Source organism: Lepidochelys kempii, chromosome 3, assembly GCF_965140285.1.
Source record: "Lepidochelys kempii isolate rLepKem1 chromosome 3, rLepKem1.hap1, whole genome shotgun sequence".
Classification (NCBI taxonomy): Eukaryota; Metazoa; Chordata; order Testudines; family Cheloniidae; genus Lepidochelys; species Lepidochelys kempii.
The window spans coordinates 173085292-173105228 of NC_136382.1; the positions used below are offsets into that span (position 1 = coordinate 173085292).

The 19937-nt window shown below is 44.1% G+C and overlaps 1 long non-coding RNA gene across 1 annotated transcript in view; it reads right to left on the bottom strand.

Annotated features, from left to right (window-relative positions):
- LOC140909540 (uncharacterized) overlaps positions 1-18113 on the bottom strand; it is a 112970-nt gene extending 94857 nt beyond the window's left edge. The window contains exon 1 of the long non-coding RNA XR_012158259.1: positions 17961-18113. This is a non-coding gene — a long non-coding RNA (uncharacterized LOC140909540). The remainder of the gene's footprint in view (positions 1-17960) is intronic.
- Between the last annotated feature and the right edge of the window lie 1824 nt (positions 18114-19937).

Here is a 19937-nt window from a genome sequence, read left to right on the forward strand (position 1 = left end):
GAGGGAATCACATGTGCAGTGGATTGTAAGGTTGGTTTGGGTTTGTTTGGGGTGGGGGCTCTTACATATACTCTGATACATGTTTATATGAAGAGAAGGAAAAGTCAAGAAGTGCTCCTTGCACTTGGTGCAGAAGGTGGTGAGTCCTTAGTTCCTGGTCCTTAGTTCCTGGGGAAGTTCATTCCATAATCTCTTGCTGATCCCTGGCCTCTCTTTCCCACCAGACAAGCTCTATCTTTATAATAATAAGTGCCATTGTGCCTGAGAAACAGAAATGCTGACCATGGCCTTCATCCCAGAGCTTTAGGTGATTTTTAGATGTCCTGGCCATAGCAGAGCAGTTACATATGGAACATGAGTCTCCCAGTTTACCTAGCTATGATCATTTGAAAAGTAAGGGCTACTGCTGATTGAATAAGTCTGCTTTAATATTAGGTCATCAACAGACAGAAACATCTGACATAACCCATCATGTGAAGAGTTTGCTTTTCTCACACTCCCTCCAGTGCTGCAGAAAAGAAGGGAGAAGAAGTCCAGATCCATCTGACCAGTATATGCAAAAGGCACATGCTGTTGTCAAGTTAACTGCAGAGGAAAATGCTGTACCTTACAGGCCAAGTGAAGAAGCTACAGAACACGAAGAGGTGGCTAGATATCCTGCATGACTAGCTCTTTTTATCAAATGCATTTGAGGCATGTTGGGTGTTATACACATCATACTTTCAAGCCATGGTTTATGTAGCTGGTAAAGACACTAAAATAGCACATGCAAATTTCTTCCCCCCTCTCTCAAATCAAGACTCAAAGTTAATCCTAGGTTGGGAGATGCTTTGTGTCCACCTCCTAGACCGTTTATATTGCAGCCAGCACTGTAAGGGGCCAGAGCCTTACAGACCTCGTATGTAACATATCTCTTTCACACCATAGTGCAGAGGTGGGCAAACTATGGTGGCCCGCGGGACCCTCTTGCCAGGCCCCTGAGCTCCTGGCCCAGGAGGCTAGCCCCCGGCCCCTCCCCCGCTGTCCCTTCTCCCCCACAGCCTCAGCACGCCGCGCCGCCGGTGCAACGCTCAAGGCAGCCGGGCAGCGCAGTTGCAGAGCCACGGCCTGAGCCGGTGCTCTGGGCTGCGTGACTGTAGTGCTGCCAGCCACCGGTGCTCCAGGCAGCGCGGTGAGGGGGCAGGGGGGCTTGGATAGAGGGCAGGGGAGTTCGGGGGTGTGGTCAGGGGTCGGGGATGTGGATAGGGGTTGGGGCAGTCAGAGGATGGGAAACAGGGGGATTGCATGGGGCAGGGGTCCCGGGGGGGCAGTCAGAAAGGAGAGGGGGGTTGGATGGGGCGGCGGAGAGCAGTCAGGGGCAGGGGTTCCGGTGGCGGTCAGGGGAGAAGGGGTGGTTGGATGGGGCAGGGATCCTGGGGGGCAAGTCAGGAATGAGAGCGGGGGTTGGATGGGGTAGCAGGGGGCAGTCGGGGTGGGAGGTCTGAGGGTCGTCAGGGGACAGGGAGCAGGAGGTGGTGGATGGGGTAGGAGTTCCGGGGGGGCCGTCAGGGAATGGGGGGGGCATTCGATGGTGCAGGAGTCCTGGGGGAGCCGTCAGGGGACGAGAAGCGTGGGGGACGGATAGGAGGTGGGGGCCGGGCCACACCTGGCTGTTTGGGGAGACACAGTCTCCCTAACTGGCCCTCCATACAATTTTGGAAATCCGATGTGGCCCTCCGGCCAAAAAGTTTGCCCACCCCTGCCATAGTGTGTACTTTGCTTAGGCACTTAATGTGCATTGAAAACCATGTCAGACAGAGATATATAAGGGAGATATTGAAGCAAAAGCATATGGAATGTCGCCTACCCTTAGCAAAATGTATGTTGGACAGGAAAATTTGTTGAACTAATGCATGAAGGGACAGAAGATGATGCATTCCATGTGGGGTTATGTTGTTGTTGTTGTTTCTAAGCCAATAGCAAAAAAAGAAACTAAGCAGCTATTTGCTGTAATAGAAAAAAATCCACCATTATCTGTGGCCTACAGACCCAATTACTTCAGAACAAAGTCTCTATAGCAGGGTAGTCAATGGGCGGACTGCAGGCCAAATCTGGACTGCCAGATACTTTTGAAAGGACCGCAAAAGCTTTTTATTTACTTATTATTATCATTATTGGCGGGGGGGGGATTATTTTCTCTGGTGTCTGGACCTTGACTATATATTGACCAAGAAATTTGGACCTTGACAAAAAAAAATTGACCACCCCTACATTATAGTATGTCTCTTATGCCTCTTTAGACACTGCAAAGTATAATTTAGAGATGGGGCCAGGCCAAACCAAAAACCCAGTTGCAAAGACCCCTAGATTTTTGGGAAACTTGGACCTGCATCCATATCTAGCATAAAGTTATGGCAGCTGGGTGCTAAGCTCTGGATCCAGAGGCAATGCCTCATGCCTCAACAAAGGTAGGTATTATACTAGAATCTACCGAGTTTCCATTTCTAGTATTTATAGATTGAATCAGTCCTGGTTTCTGATAGCCCATGCGCTAGCCATATTCTCTGTGAGTACACTCATTTGAAAATGATCTGTGTGAATCCCTTTTTCTCGGGTTCCCATAACAGCAGGACAGTACGACCTGCTGCTCTGCAAAAACCAATGGGGTGGTTGCCCAAGCTTGAAATACTCTGCTCTCCAGCTACCAGGTCTCTGTGTTGTAGGAGTAGGTGCATCCTTCTGTGCCAACAACCGAAGCAGCAGAGCTAGGACGCGGTGGTGAGCACCAAGCCATTAGTGCTGACTGGCGTTTTCCATTTTTAAAATGAAAACATTAGCCAAGTTATTTTTTTTGAAGTACTATGCTTTTGGGCAGTGAGCAGAAGCTTTTCATGAGGTCTCAGACATAGCCAGGAACCCTGACAATAACACATTGTAGTGAAATAAACACTTTTGGTCCTACAGACCCAAGATAATTTGAATGGAAGTATCTTGAGGAAGGTCCATAACTTCCTGCTTTCTAAGGGGAACCGTTGTCTAGTGAAACCATAGGGTCTGGGAGCAAGGATCCCTTGACTTTATTCCTCAGTCTTCCACTGACATTCTGTGTCCACATACAAGTGAGACAGAATCCCAGATGCAGGCAGACTTCTGTGCCTATTGAAGTCAATAGGACACCATAGGGGGCTCAAAGATCCAGCCTCATAGATCAGGACTTCAGCTGTAATCTCCTCAGAGTAGGGATCTGCCATTTTTTATTTGTCTGTAGAATGCCATGTAACCCGACTGATGTGCAGCATCTACAAAACTCTAGAGCCTAAGCTAGCTATAAAATCATCCCATAAAAATCCTCCACTGCCTCCAGTAAACATACAGAATGGATAACAGCTGGGACTCGATCCAATGAGCTACTGAGCACCTTCACCTCCCATTCGGTTAAACAGCTTCAGTGGCAGGGAAGGGTGCTCAGCACCTCACAGGGTCAGGCTCTTGGAAACATGACAAACCTTTGTTTTGTTACTATAATAAAAAAATGAAGAATTATTCAAGGTAAACAGTAACGACTACCATCTGTGATATACAAGCACAGACTGTGTGGAACCTGGAAGATGGAGCGTGTTAGAGGGATTGATTGATTGATTGATTGATTGATTGATTGATTTACAGTGGCTTCCATTTTTGTGGGTGTGAGTGGTACTATTTAGACATTTGGAGCCAGATGTTCTAATGACCCCCCCACTACCTGGTTGTGCCCGCAAATCAGGCAAACACCCAAATCCTAACATTTTCACCTGAAATTAATTGAGAGTTCAAAACCACAGCCTTAAAAATAGAGAGGAGGCCAAGCACCCTTTCAAAATTTAGCCCAGAAGGTTCCCTCTTAGAAACCCCCCTTATCTGATGTTAAGTGAGACCAAATTTAGTAAGACTCTCTTCTATGCTATGTTTGAATAGACGGCCTTAACTTGCACTACATGCTGAGAATGAGCGAGCAGCTCTTATGCAGCATTTTGTTTAATTGCCCGCAGTACCGAGGCGGACTTGGAGTGATTTCTCCTCTTCCCCTGTTGCCCTCCTATTAGCCTTTTAACTTGTAAGCCAAAGCGTTGCCCAAATCTTCGGTAGCACATTACTCAATAATTTGGGAGATTCTCAGCTATTGTTTTTAAAAGTTCATTTCATGTAGGGGAAATCCATTGCTCTCCCCGCTCCACCTAATCACCCCGTTCACACCCCATTCTCTGCACAGATTGTGGAGTAGTTACTCCACATTCTGCCTGTCTGTATATCCCCCACAGTTCCAGATAAATATTTTATTCCTTTTCGCATCCTGTCCTACCCTGTTGTGTTGCTGCACACTGTTTACCAGTTTCCGCATTCCACCTTGTAGGTGTGAAGAATTTCTCCCAGGGTCAGTAAGTGATTCTGGTTTGTTCCGTACTTTTAGAATAAAAAGCTTTATAAATAAACATGTCAGATGTTATTTTAGAATCCTCGTGATGATCCTGAGGTGCAGAGACAGATGTATCTTTTATATGTAGTTTTACTTTGTGGATAAAAGGCCAGGTGCTCATTTGGTGTAAATTGGCAGAAAATCTGGCCCAAAAATTATATACGAAAACAAAAATGATCACAATCCATGTCTGGGATGGAGGGGGAGAGTTAATAAATACTCCCAACAAAGGTGAGGAATTGCACAATGTTTCATAAAATCAGACCAGCAGAATAAACACTGCACTTTCCCAGAGGACTTTACCCTGTCCCAGCATTCTTCATTGTAGTACGTAACACACAATGCTGAATGTCCACCTTCTTCCATCCCTGGAACAAACAGCATTCTAAATCTGCTCTGGTAATCTGCTAGGACTCAATACATTTCACACCATAGTTTTATATAATACACAATTACAAATTACTTAAAGATGTGCAACTTCTGCAGTGCCCACAAAAAATTTTCAGAAAGCTCCTCAGCTTCAAAGCTTTATGAACATCTCACTTATTTGTAGCCTAGCCAGAGTAATATAACATTGTGCCTTTTCTAAATTGAGTACATCAGGAAGGGTGGGCAATGATACCGAGCTACAGCCTCTACTGGTGTACAGCAGTACACTTCCATTGACCTTAGTGGAACCCTGCAGACTTCCTCAGCTGATGATATGGCCCATAGTGTGTACAGGAATTCACTTTGTGCAGAGTGGGTGTATGGAAAACAATTCCATTCATGGTACAGGAAAACACCAGTGGATGTTGAAGCAGCATGGATCTGCTTCACTGCCCCCACTAACGACAAACGATTTGGGACTATAAACATTCTCCCACCTTCCCCACTTTTATTCTGGTTCTATAAAGCTTTCCCTGGCCTCTTTGAAAGATGGTGTCTTCATAGCTCTCGCAGGAAGCTCAGACCTTTGTCTGACAGCTGCACTTGTAGAGGATCCAAAAGATTGTTCCCCCCCCCCAGTACTGATCCAGCTACAGTAATGGTGTGGCAGACGCAGCTGGCTAACTTGGGTTGAAAGCCAGTATCTCTTCCCCCCTCCCACAACATGCACACACATACTCACTGTAACTTTGGATAACTGGGGAAGCTGACATCATCTCCTACCCCATTCTATTTTTCCCTAATACAAGCCCATAGGACCACAAAACAAACTCACTGTGTGAAGCATTGTTGCGGTAGCAGAGGGTTGGGGAAGGGAAGCTCAGATTTTTTTCCAAATACTTTTCAGACCTTGATTTTATAAATCCACAACAGCTCATATCTGAGGGGTTGCTCAGGACAAACGTGTGTTTTTAAAAGTGACCCACGATTTCTTTACATTGTTCTGCCTTGAGAATTACAGCTACAAGTACTGTCGTGGAGCTCTGTTGACTCCTTGCAGGCAAAGATGTCTGGGAGACAAATTAACTGAGGCTCCATTTTCTGAGCAGATTAATTATACATAAAGCACACACCTGGTTTAAGTGATGCATCCAAGTATCCATTTCAAGTAGGGAAATGGGAAGGCAAAGATATATGGAGTGAACATGAATGTATTTTACAAATTAGAGTCCATTTAAAAATCCTGCCTCATAACTGTATTTCTGTGGACTCTGTATTTAATCAGTTGTGCAGTCAGGGGCTCCAGAGACATGGTTGTTTGAGAGATGACTGTTGCAAGCAGCTGAAAGCAGGAGGGTGGTTTTCCATTAAAACATACATCTGCTGGCTATTTGTAGAGGACCCTTCCTCACCAGAAATGCAGGCAATTATCGTGGAGACAGGGCCAGTTCAAGCAAATTCCCTGCCCTGCCCCCATTCCCCCAAAACAATGTCAATTATGGGGACCTCCCCTCTTCCAGCTGGAACCTTGAGGTTCCATGCGCATCCTTATCTCCAATCTCTTAGCCATGCCAGCCGAGGGCGGTTGAAGGGAGTATAACCAACAGGCCTGAGTGATTCTCCAGAGCTTTGCATCTCCAACAGATATTATACTGGTGTGAAGTGAGTGCAAAATGCATCCAGTTCCAACTGGCAGCATTTTATACCCACTGTGCTCTCGTGTAATGACCGCACAAGGGTCTAGTCTCCGCGGCCCATACCACTATGTTCAAAACTTCGGCTGATTTGCTTATGCAGTGAATTTGGGGGAAGAGAGAATGGAGGGTTCCTCTTAAGCAGCAGTGGATGAAATCTGTGCTGTGTCCCAGCCAGGACAATGACACCCTGAATCACTACAAGGATCCAGTTATTGCCCCCAGAGCTCTGTCAGCACAAAGCAGCTTCCACTACCCAGCACTGGGGCGATTTCAACTTGTCCCTGCTAACTAGGGCCCCCAAACACCTAGTAGCATCCTAGGGTTGTAGGTCTAGCTCCTCACCTGAGCCAGTACTGCCCTGGGAGCTCCTTTCAGAGGAAGATGGAACCTTACGGGGGTTTTTTTAATGAAAAAAAACAGCATTGCCCAGTCCTTGGACTTCTTATTTCTTTTCTTTTATTTATTTTAGAAATATATAGCATCCAGGGTTTCAGGCTCTCATGTGTATGGCCCTGTGATTCATTCACCTCATCACCTCAGTTCCCCTCCCCACCTTCAGAGCTGCAGTAGCACTGAGTCCTCATGCACAGTATGCTTATAACACTATGGATACATGAGGCTTCAGTGCCGTCTTCTCCAGATGTCCATATTACACCGAGACCTTTTTAGAGATTTTATTTGGGTTGGACCAAACCCAACAGACCAGAAGGAAATAACCAAAGGAAGTCAATGACTGAGACACGCCAAGGAGTCTAGAAGGAAGGGCATGGGAAAGACAAAGAAAGGAAAAATAGTAGGGGACTACAGAGAGAAAAATCAGAAGGGAGATTGCAGCAGGGGATGAGAGGCAGAGGACTAGTGAGAATGGGCACTGGAAATCAGGGGGGCAAAAAGGAAAGATGTTCTCTCATAATACACCACAACCACACACTCCCATAATGCAACTGCCTTTCATCAACTTGAGGGAAGACCATGGTGCATCATGGGAGATGTAGTCCAAACAAGAAGCCTGGTCTATTGAGAAAAATGGGAATATGAAACAGCCAAATTACAACTCCTGTGAGCCACCAAAGCAGGATTTCTTAAGTGAAATATTTCAGTTTTCAAACAAAATATTTCACTTTTTTGCCAAAACCTCAATATTTTCTATGGGAAAAAGTACATTTTCTAACCAGCTCTGCTATTGAAGTGTTGAGATTTTTTTATTTTTGTTTCTAGAAATCTATTTAGTACATACAATCCTTCCCTTCTGCTTCAATTTTTTGAGGCCTTATAGTCCCCTCTCCTCCACAGCCATCTTTATGGAGCCATATCTGCAGGCAGAAAGAGCAGGCCAGGATGCCCCTTCACTGAGATCATTCCAAGAATCAGTTGCTAGAGGCTTGAAAAAAACAGTGCGTCTTTCACCTTTCCTGGAACCCAAGCCCATCTGATCTCAGTAAGACTAACTCAGTAAGAGTGGTATTGAGAAGAATACATAGCTCTGAACAGGTGCCACAAGCATCCTCCTTATTGTGACATCGCTGTCAAGGAGATAAAATGCAAATTTTCTATATTCTGAATGGCATATTACTGGGAGGTAGTGTGGTCTAGTGGCTACAGCACTGGACCAGGGCTCAGGAGACCTGGGTTTTATTCCCATCTCTGCTGCTGGCCTGCTGGGCAGCTTTAGGCAAGTCACTTCACCTCTGTGCCTCAGTTATAATTTGTAAAGTGCTTGGAGCTCCTCAGCTGAAAAGTATTGTATAAAAGTTAGGATTTATTATCTTACATATTATGCTACGATATAGAAACGGAAAAGACCTATTTGTTATTCAGTCCATCTCTCACTGGTCCCTTTCAGTACACATTCTGGTGCTTTGTCCACTCAAGTTTCAACAGTTCCAAGAAACAGGGCTTCCTCCACTTCCCATGGGAAATAATTCCCAAGCCTCAATGTCCCCTTTCTAAGGGCAGGTCTACACTATGGCAGGGATCAACACTCTGAGATCGATCTACCGGCGGTCGATTTAGCGTGTCTCATAAAAGACCCGCCAAATCGACTGCAGATGGCGCTCCAGTCGACTCCTGCACTCCACCTCTGATGAGAAGTGTAAGGTAAGTCGACAGGAGATTTTCTCCCGTCGACCCCCTGCGGTGTAGACCCCACGGTAATTTGACCTAAGGTATGTCGACTCCACCTACGTTATTCACATAGCTGGAGTTGCGTAGCGTAGGTTGACTTACCATGGTAGTGTAGACATAGCCTTAGATTCATCCTATTAGGGCTAGTTACACTCTGCATCCCTCCCATGTTCCACACACAGAAATCCTTCTTCCTCCTTGCTGCTAATGGTCTTCAGATACCACTTTTGGGAGCTTATGCTGCTCACCTTTAGATCAATCTTTCCAACCCTCTGGATCATTTTTGTTGCTCTTTTAAAATTTCCTTGCGTGTGCTAATATCTTTCGGGTGCTTTTCATCCATAGATCTCGAAGAGCTTTGAACTGAATACAACACTTCAGGGAAAGCAAGTAGGCCCCCACTTTAACCAGTTTTACACTCATATGATTCAATTGAGTTCTGTTACTCCTGATTTACAACACTCTAACCAAGAGAATGTTTCCTATTTGAAGTGGACTGCTGTACCTACCATACAGGAAGACTGTGCAGGTTTATTCTCTATAAAGCACTTGGGGACTTTCTAGATAACAAGTGCTATATATGTCCAGATATTGTTATTATACATTGCATTTGGCTGCTGTGGAAGCAGTTGCGATATGATCAATTTGCCATTTGGACTCTAGCCACAAGATTTTGTAGGCAGAGCTGTTGGGCAGTCAGGGGGGTGGAGGGGCAAAAGAACAGAAGACTCCTGCCAGTACAAACAGATTTTATAATTAATAGAAGTGGCAAAGAAAAGTATTAAAAGCAGATGCAAGGGAAATTAACCTATGTTTTAATGAAGCTACCCTTGCACATTTTCCATAGGATGAAAGCCCCTCTTTAAGGGCAGTCAAGCTTTTTCAGAAACCATATAACTGTTTCACAGCGTGTAGAATAACCTTTCTCCTGACTTTTCCCCCCTTTCCATATGCCAGTCCCATTTGAGAGAGCTGTGCAGACCACAAGGCTAATGTTTAGAACATAAAGAGAAATTCATCTGGGATGAAAGGAGGTTATCCACGGCTCTGTTTCCTGTGCCTTTCACCCCAACCCCCCTATCTTAATATCAAATATCTACAGAGTTTTTAGAGGAGATTGGGGGTATATTATGATTAAGCTTTTTTATTATTACCTGAATTTCAGCCAAAAAAATCACTAACCACAATGTTCATAAAATGTAGTCCCAGATCCAATTCATACTGCTCACTGTGGCACTAAAACCGAAGCTAAAAGTAAAAGAAACATAATGTTTGTTAACGCACATGAGGTCTCTTTATTGCTTTGTACAGCCCAAGAAGGAATTTCCTGTGTGTGAAGCCAAATGCTGAGTGCTCAAAAATGTCGTCCCAGCTTTGTACAATGCAACAAATAGACCTGTTCAATATACTCATTTATTTTTAGACTAGAAAAAATGTGCTCTGTGTGTGCAAATGTGTATAACAGAGAGGTGCATATGTTATGGAAAACTCTCAGGATAAAAATCAGCCATTAGGATTTAGGTAAATAGCCATACACAAAGAGACTTCGAAAGGACCCTTACAAGAAGATCCTGTCGTAACCAAACTTCTGCTACCTGCCTGCATTTGTCAATAGCACAAGCAGAAGCACAGAAAGGTAGATTCATATACTGTCTAAAATGCAGATTGATTTGATTGATTTTAACTGACTCAGTCTGGTAAATCTATATTTAGGAACTGCGACATCATAGTCTACAGTGTCAAGAGTCAGACCTATTGGAGCTCTTAGTACATGGTCTCCTGACATGACAGACTAATGGCTGGTTCGGAGCTGCTAGGCTTTATTGTGTCAAGGGTTACTGAAAGGCTTTTTAGTTTTCACTTTACTGACGTAACAGTCAGGCGCACATCTGAGCAGCTGATGTGTGCAGCTAACATCTTTATGATGGGGAGAGGAAGTTAGTACTCATGCAGAGATTGGTTTCCTAAATAAGATCATTTGTTCTTTTCCATTTTATTTAGCTGTTGAAACAAAGGCCCCATTCTACACACACTCACCCACAAGAGTAACTTTACACATAGGAGTTAGTCTTATTGGATTCAAGGGGACAGCTCATGTGCATGATTGTTTACAGGATCAGGGGCTAAACAAAGATATAAACCCCTAAGCCAAGCTTGGTGGCATAACTGAGCATGAGAGAGACCTGTGGGCAGTTTCCAGTCTTGAGACCTGATCCAGCCAAAGCAGACCACATACACAGAAGTCCAAGAGCTACAAAGGACTTCTCAGCTGGAAGGATAACAATGATAGATTGAGGGCCAGGATGTGTGTTAGGAAGGAAAACCTGGAATTCATTTGATTAGCAATAGGTACATGGCAGACCCACAGAGGAAAAATAAAGCCATTTGAATTTTGAAAGTGCAGAGTGTGTCTGAAACTGAACCCACTAATATTTGTTTTGTTTTAAAATCAACTTGTTTGGGGTTTTGGTGGGTGGGGAATAAGGTTGGTTTTTAGTTTGTTTTACATGTCAGGGGGAAGGAAGCAGACCAGTGCTGCAGCCTGAAGTCAGTTATCACGTTGTCTCCTATGCTAGTTTTGATATGCTCAAATTATACATGTGATTTGGGGCGGACCAATGGTTCAACACTAAGCTGGCACATATACAGTAAGAGCCTGATCCTGAAAGATAAACAGCACCTTCAACTCCCACGGAACACAAATGAAGTTGAAAAAGCTCAGCACCTCACAAGATAAAGCTCTAAAGGCCCAAGTCAGCTGCTACTGAAATCAACAATGCCACAACAACAACTATGTAGGTGAAACCACACTCTCAAATGAACTCACACAGGAAAATGATAAAAGACAAAAACACCCTGCCATCTGTGAGTGTTCGCTTTTCACAATGCGATCACTTGCTAGCAAGACTTGAAAGCTCAAATGTTCAGGGAGTGTGAACATAACTGCCCGCCATTGTGGCCAAACTGAATTCTGCTAAAAAAAACCCAGTTATTTAGAACTGTGTGCAAAATTGGTCAAACTCTGTTCACTTATGAGGCTACAGATTCTCCAGCCACTAGCTGTGTCCTTTCATAATGCTAATTTCTTAATGAGACAGAGGATGGAAAGTTCAGGGATAGAAATATCTAATTTGTTGTAGAAGGAATCATATTAGTGATATACAGACAACTTTGTACACAGCATAGTTTCTGAGACCAGAAGGGATAATTTTGATTATATAGTCTGACCTCCTGTATAACACAGGCTTTCCCAAAATAAATAAGGGAAGTACTAATCCGATCAAGCAAGAGAAGCAATGCTATATAACTTATTTGACAAATCACAACTAAGCAAAAGAATTTAGAATAGGCATGATCAATCCACAAAGTAAATAGCTTTCAAAGAGATACTGGTAAAATCCATTCAAGTTATAAATAAATTTCCAAGTATTGCAATCTGATGGCAGATACTCCACAGTCAAAAAAAAGCTAAATTCTTTGGATACTTTGTCACAGACTGTCCAGTGAGCTCTATCAGCTGGCTAGTTTACTGGAGATGGAGGGGCACAGGAAGGTGAGTAGATTCACACTGCAAGTAGAAGTATACTAGATTTGTATAGGGGCTCATGCAAGGGCTCATGCAAATATTTTCAGTTGGGATCTTTGTAAAGTAACACACTCCTCCCTGAGTTTTGCCTTCAGGTATGTGTTCAAATGACCCCAAAATCTCAAAGCAAACACTAATTTGAAACCTCCAAATGTCAAGCTCATTGTGTTATCTGAAACAGGGGGAGTTTCAGGTTCCACTGTGATCACTGAGCTCTAGAATGTATTCGCCCTAAATTAATACACACATACATGAATGGGCAAGAGACTAGGAGGAAGAGATTGACTTGCTCAGCTCAAAATCCCCTCAAAAAGTTTAGAGGTTTATTTAAAATACCTGACCCTCTTGCAGCTGCACATCTGAGCTGGAAATCTCGAGGAGTAGTGCCTCAAGAGATTTTCAGCAGTTCTGACTTTGCCCTGGTAGCAAGCTAGAAAAACACTGACTAAGGCTATGTCTACATGAGCACTTTTGTTGGCAAAACTTTTGTCAGTCAAGGGTGTGAAAAAAACACCCCCTGACTGACATAAGTTTCACTGACAAAAGCACCTGTGTGGACAGCCCCATGTCAGTGGGAGACGCTCTCCTGCCAACATAGCTACCGCTCTGGCTGGGGTGGTTTAATTATGCTGATGGGAGACCTCTCTCCTGTTGGCACAGAGCGGCTACACAGGAGACCTCACAGCAGCGCGGCTGCAGTTGTACAGCATTGCCGCTGTAAGGTCCATAGTATAGACACAGGCTAAATGAGCAGGGTTTTCCCAAGGCTAAGGCACTGGAGTGGAAGTGAGGAGAGAGGTTTTATTCCCAGCCCCATAATTATCTCTGTATGGCCGTGGCCATGACATTTAACCTTTCCCTGCTTCCATTCATCAAATGGGTATAATGATACTTGCCCACTTCTGTAAATCAATTTGAGATCCTCAGACAAAAAGCACTACGTTTTCCATCTATTATATGTATTATATCACAGAACCTAAAAAGTGTTTAGTTCAAAAAAGCATGAGTAAAGACTCAAATCACTTCATTTTACCCAAACTAGCTCCCTTATCCCTAGGGAACATATTCTAGATATTCATTTATTTTCCCCCAAAGTTAACACTACAGGTGCACTTGAAATGGCATTTGTATCTTTTAACCTCCATCTGTGTCACTGACAAGAGTTTTGATAACACTGCTGCAAGCTTCCACTCCCATCCCCATGGAAACTGGCACTGAACTGCCAAAAACGGGATAGGGTGCTTTAAACTAAACACTGTTTCAAAATAGGAAGGCTCTTTTTTTTAAGATCCGTTTCCATGGGATCGGAAGCAGTGCCGGCCTCCCAATTGTTTGAAATCTTGTCAATTGCACAGGCACAGGCTGAGCCATTGCAAATGCCATTTTTCCACCACATTTCTAAAGAAGTGAGAAATTGTGGGCCTGATTCTTCTCTCATGTACATGGGTGTAAATCAGCAATAACTCAGCTGAAGTCAGTATTACACCAGTGTAAAATCAGCATCAGAGGAGAATCAGACCATATGTGTTGACATTGGGGGAAGATTATTTTTTTTAAATGGAGGGAGGAAAAGAGAGAAGGGATGATTACCTTCACTTACAACTTTTACCCAACATTGTTATAAAAGCAAGAAATACAGATCATTCAGTAGCCTTATTATGTATTTGAAGGCAAGAGTCAGGAATCTGAAACAAGGTACCCATGCTGTGCACCTATCCATATAACCACTTGCCTGGTCAATGCATATCTACTGGAATATTAGGAGGGTGCTAGTTGTTTCCAGTGAATAAAGGCGGGACTGGGAGTTGGGAGGTTGAGGCTTGATTCATGTATCTGACACTGATCTGAAGAAGCGCTCTGTATAAGATCAAAAAGCTTGTCTGTTTCACCAGCAGAAGTTGGTCCAAGAAAAGATCTCACCTCTTGTCCCACTGACTTGTTTTGTGACTTTGGGAAAGTTACTTAACCCACCTGTTACTCAGCTTCCCCACCTGCAAAAGAAAATAATAGTTGGGTTGCTTACTTCACATGAAACCCTCAGATAGGGAACTGCAAAGTATTATTGTCGTGCAACTCATGTCACCTCATGAGGTAAGAAGTTCTACCAAATCTGAAGGGATATTTTGATGTATAATTCCTTTGACAAACGCTTCAGACCAAATCCCAAAGTCCTCACTCAATTTTTAGTTCAGCCCTTCATAAGGAAAATTCCCTAGCAGAGAATATTTCCTGCAAAATGGCTTCAGGCGTGGCATGGGCGGTGGGTGAACACGTAGTTGGAGTAGGCTAGTCCCTGGCCCATCCCCCTCTGCCTGAGGCCCTGCCCCACCTTTTCCTCTCCTTCACCCGCCCCCCTCCAGAGACCGGCACACACACACACACCCCGCATGATCAGAGCACCCCAATCCCAGCTCACCAGGTGGGCGGCGCAGCCAGAGCACCCCCAGCCCTGGAGTGCCAGGCAGGCAGCAAGGCCAGAGTACCCTAAGCCCTGGAGCGCTAGGCGGGTGGCACGGTCCCAGCGCTGGGTGGAGGGGTGGCAAGGTGTGGTCCCAGCCCCAGTGCCCTCATCCCCGGGACTTATGCACACCAGCCCCAGCCTGCCTGCCCCCCAGCCTCTTGGCCATAGAAGAGTGGGAAGGGAACTGAAAGCAGGCAGGAGGGCATCTGGAGGTGGAGCATGGGTGGGGCCACACCAGGCTGTTTGGGGAGGCATAGCCTTCCCCTGCCTATGCTACCCGCTGCCTGTGGGTCTTGGCCTTTTCTTTTGGTATTAAACAGCTAGACATAGTTCTCTTATGGTATTTCAAGCAGCCACATTAAGATGATATGCAGTAGCCGATATAGGAGTATACAATTGCCTCTAATCTTTTCGGAACATCAGGTTCTGTGTACCTGTAATTATTCAAACTGCTAACAAGACAACCAAACATGACCACAACCATGGATGTAAATTCAGATTGTTCCCAAATGTAAGCAGCATAAGAAAAAGTCAAAATTTGCTGCAATATTTGACAAGGAAATATTACAGTGATAAATATGAATTACAGTGATAAGTACAAATTTTAAGATTAACCGGAATAAATATTTATTCATTTGGATCCTTCATTCTCATAATGATGGTTATTTCAGTGTATGGTGTTGCTGTTAAAACAAGTGATGACTCATAAATATATGAAAATGTAACTAAGTATATGAGGGTATGAATAGGAGTACCTGTGGCACCCTAGAGACTAACAAATTTATTTGAGCACAAGCTTTCATGAGCTACAGCTCACTTCATCGGATGCATCGGTGCCACAAGTACTCCTTTTATTTTTGTGAATACAGACTAACACGGCTGCTACTCTGAAACATGTAGCTATGTGATTCCCACAACAAGTCTGCACTGTCTTTATTGCAATGCCTGAAGGAGAAGGAGGTTTGAAAGTAATAAAACTGGTGACAACCTGCAGGTTATGGGGATTGATTCCTTCCTGAAGGAAACTCAGAAGGAAAAAATTAGAGCTCTGCATGTGTAATCCACTGGTCAGTGGGTCTTACATGTCCCTTCTGTGCCCAATCCACAGAGAGGATGTGAGCCGATTACTGCTCTCAGCTGCAGAGAGGCCAGCTGCATAGCTCAAGCTGCCAGACTCACATGTTAAGCTGTGGTGGTTCCTGATTTTGGCCAAGGTGGCAGCCATCACAACCCTGGCTAAAAAGCAAGGGAGAAGCTGAGAATTTGGGTCCAAACGATTTAGGGTCCAAACAAACAGGGTGCTGAGAGTTTCGTAAGAGGATGAGCACCTTCAACTTCCACTGTTGTAAACTGGAGCATCACCTCACAGAATCAGACCAGGGAGTTCCTGGGTGGAGGTGGTAGTTACAGGCTTGATATTCAAAAGTGTTGAGCACCTGCAACTCCAGTTGAAATCACTAGGCACTGTGGTACCTTAGAAAAGAAAACCACAGACCCACATGTTTTCTCATAGGGGATGTCCGCAAGGCAAAAAAAGGTCTAACTCTTGTTAGCTAACCTGTATTAGTTAACTCAGTTTAACACAGCAGTGAAGACACTGCAACTCTGCTTTTAACTTGAGTTAAAATTTGAACTTGAGCCACTAACCCAAGTTAAAAGCTGAGTTGCTCTGTCTTCACTGCTATTTTAACCCACATTAGCAATATGCCGTTTTTTCCCAGTGTAAACATACCCCCAGTGAGAAATCATTTCACAAGCCTCACCTACAGTCGGAAGTGGATCTGTGTTTGACGGCAAGTGTCAAATATGGCTTCCATCTGATCCCCTCACAACAACAGGCATTGAAAGTAGTTTGTACTCTGAGTGTAAACATGGTTACCAGACTCAAAAAGCTGTTGCATGAAAGTTGAGTCTTATTAGGACTAAGGTGTTAGAAAAGAGGTTGACCATGGTGTTTTGCAATGGGTAAGAAACAATAAGTTAAACATTGTGAGAAGCTATGCTTAGGGTGAGTGAATAATGACTAGTCACTCTCTTCCCCAGCCCCTGTTCTTCTCCCATCCTCTCTTCTAGGCCTTCTTTCACATGTCCCACCTCTGCTTGGAACTTCCTTCCTGACCCAATCCACCATGCCTCCACACCTATGCCTACATGTCCCTGCTTACAGCATTCCATATAGATGGTCCATGCACCTTGGCTCAGGCTAGAAAAAACATTAACAAAATTAGACACCAGAAAACCTTATCCAAAACAAAATCCCACACAGAAATCCTGGAAGTGAGTGAAACATATCGAATGCCACTGTTTAATCACACTGCATTTTGTGGCCTCTCATCTCTAACCTTGCCTTCAGATGTTGACAGTTTACATGACAAGCTCTTTAGGGCAGGGGCCTGTTTGTAAGGTGCTATGCGCACCATTTCTGATATATAAATAATAAATGGCCGGAAAAATAGCCTCCTTGTACCTCCCCTATCAGTTTGATTAACTGGTAAACAAAATGCAAATATAGACAATTTTATCTCGGCTATATTTAAAAATGGATCAATACTGGAGTCCTTACTCTTCTTTTGAGTTGTCCTTCTGGTAAAAATCATATTGACTGCAATGAGACTTTTGCTCCAGGATTTGGCCCCATAAGACTATCCCTTTACAATTGACGGTGTTGGTCTGTATCCTCTCAGCAAGGATTCTGGCATCTGGCTAGAGAAGTCACTTTTCTGGGTCTCTTTGACGTGGGTCTTTTTGTACAATGTGAGAAATATTTTACATTGTTTTTTATTAACCAGTAATCAATATACATCAATGTCTTGCTCACCTGTTCTTTCTAGGAGACGGTTTCTGTCATTCCCATTTACTTGAATGGGAGCCTTTTACACACCTTCCTGAGTGTGGTATTTTGTTTTGTTTTTCTTCTCCAAAAACCAAATAAAAAAAAAAGACACACAGGGGAAAATAAATTGTAACTAAATAACAAAAAAAAGGGGGCTGTTTTGGGCCATGTTTCCTGTCAACATAAAGAAGAAATTGGATGAATAGTGAAAAGGAAAGGCTCTCTGTAATTGGAATCCCGCTGTTTTATGCAGGCCTGCACATCTGGAAGAGGGAGGGGGGAAAATAAGAAACAGAGAAGTAGAAAATGCTCAAGTCGCCTCACTGGAGAAAACTGCGGAGTCAGGAAAGCACACTGTCTGGTTTCTTAAGTTACAGAGAAAGTGAGCACTCAGCAAAGAAAAAGCTCAGCAATGCCACCTTTCTTACCACGTCCCCTCAGTTCAGAAACCATCTTACCTCTTTTAAGCTGCCTCTCAACCTCCTATGTTAGTTACTTTCTATAGCGGTATATGCTGCTCTTCTTCTCTACCAACCCCAACAAAAATAACAGCAGCGCTTCTGTGGCGAGGTGGCTTTCTTCCAGCCAACCTGCTAGTTGCAGATTAATAGGAATAGGTCTGAGACTACAGAGCAAGCCAGAAAGACAAACACACTCATTCACCTGTTTGACAAAGAAGTGCATTTGTTTTTTGTTAAAGAATCTATGAATGCTTTTTCTAACATTGACATTGAAACACAAGTTATGGAGGTGTCATTAGTAAGAAGCAAATCCTGTCCCTTGGCAAGGACCATGGAGGACCCTGGCCTAGCACAGCCACTGTGATGTCATGAGGAAAGGATTTGGAGACCTCGCCCAAATGGTCTCACCCACTGGGCTTTGGAACTCGGTGGGGGCTTCTACTTTATCTCAGCCCCCAGGTAACTTGGGGAACAGGAGCAGTGCTGGTTTATCTGCAGCTATGCAGATCACTACCTATTCTCCCCATGAATTGGTAGTGCACCAGCCCAGAGCTTGCATCTCTGCTGCCCCTCCACAGTCTGTGTAGGACTTCTTCCCTCTTCTACCTCTCCAAAGAGTCCTCAGCACAGCCAAGCCACCTGGTAGTGGAGTCCAAGACAACAGCAACAGATACAGTCTGTAGAATATATACCATTGTATAGCAGGAAGAAATTAGAAGAGAGCACTGGCATTCAAGTTGGAGTCCTAAACAAAGAGGTTACAGTATGTTGGACCTACACTGTAAGGAAGTATTGTATACCTCAAGCACTATTATTCTTATTACCATTATTTTGTCATCCCAGACTTATTCAGCAACCCAGTTACAGCCTCAAATTCCATTCCACAGAGTAATTATGTTCAATCTTCAATGTAAAAAGCTGAATTAGCTCTCAAATTACATTACAGAAAGCAAGTCATTCTTAGAAGTTTCTCAACTGAATCGCAGGCAATTAAAACATCTAAGAGTACTCCAGTTAATTTTCTTTAACAGGAGGAAGTCTTGGAGGTAGGTATAAGTAATTTCCTTTGCAGAGGTCCTGTGAATGCATATGATACTATATGAATAATATATTGTTTGATTTAAAACATTTGAAGAACCAGTATGGTCTGTCACAAGCTGGTTCTAATGGCAATATAGCACAGGAGTGACAAAGTGCTGTCAGTGGGCCAAATGCAACCCATGCCATGCTACCATGAAGCATGCAACTTTTCTCACTAATACAGGGAGCCCTCAGCATAGGAGACTTAACCTTATTCAGAGCATAAGGCTGCTTGGATCATGATAGAGCATTGTGTCCCCAGGCAGCACCCCTATGGCTACGTCTACTCTGCACACTCCTTATGGCGGCATGGTGATTACATACACTGCACGCCCCCCTAGCACAGGTGTAACAATTATAGACAGTAAGGCACTGCTTAGGTGAGCAGACTAAATACACGCCTGAACTGTTAGGGTACGGCTCTCTACATGCCCAAACAGTGCCTCCCACATCTACACTACTATTGTTAGCAGTGTAGTGTCCTACTGCCTCCTTGAAGGGAAAGGCTCTAGCAGTGGGGAAGGGCTCCCACAGTGGGAGGAAGCGAGAAAAGGCTCTGGCAGCTCCCCTCTGCCTCCCCACAGACAGCGCCTTTCACTGCCATGTGTAGCTACATGCTGCAGTGTGGACACAGCCTCCTTTCACTGCCATGTGTAGCTCCACATACCCCTACATGCCACTATCACCATGGTGTGCAGTATAGACGTACCCTATCATGAGGATCAGGGGAAAGTTAGGTGTGTTCCTCCGTGGTCAACTGGGTAAAGTCTAGGCACCCCAAATAGAGAACACAGACCTTTTAACCAAATCATCTCTCCATCACTAATGCCACTGCAGCAGTACATTTATCAATTCAATACTGGAAGATTTTGCAACTAAGAACCCTTTTGGATC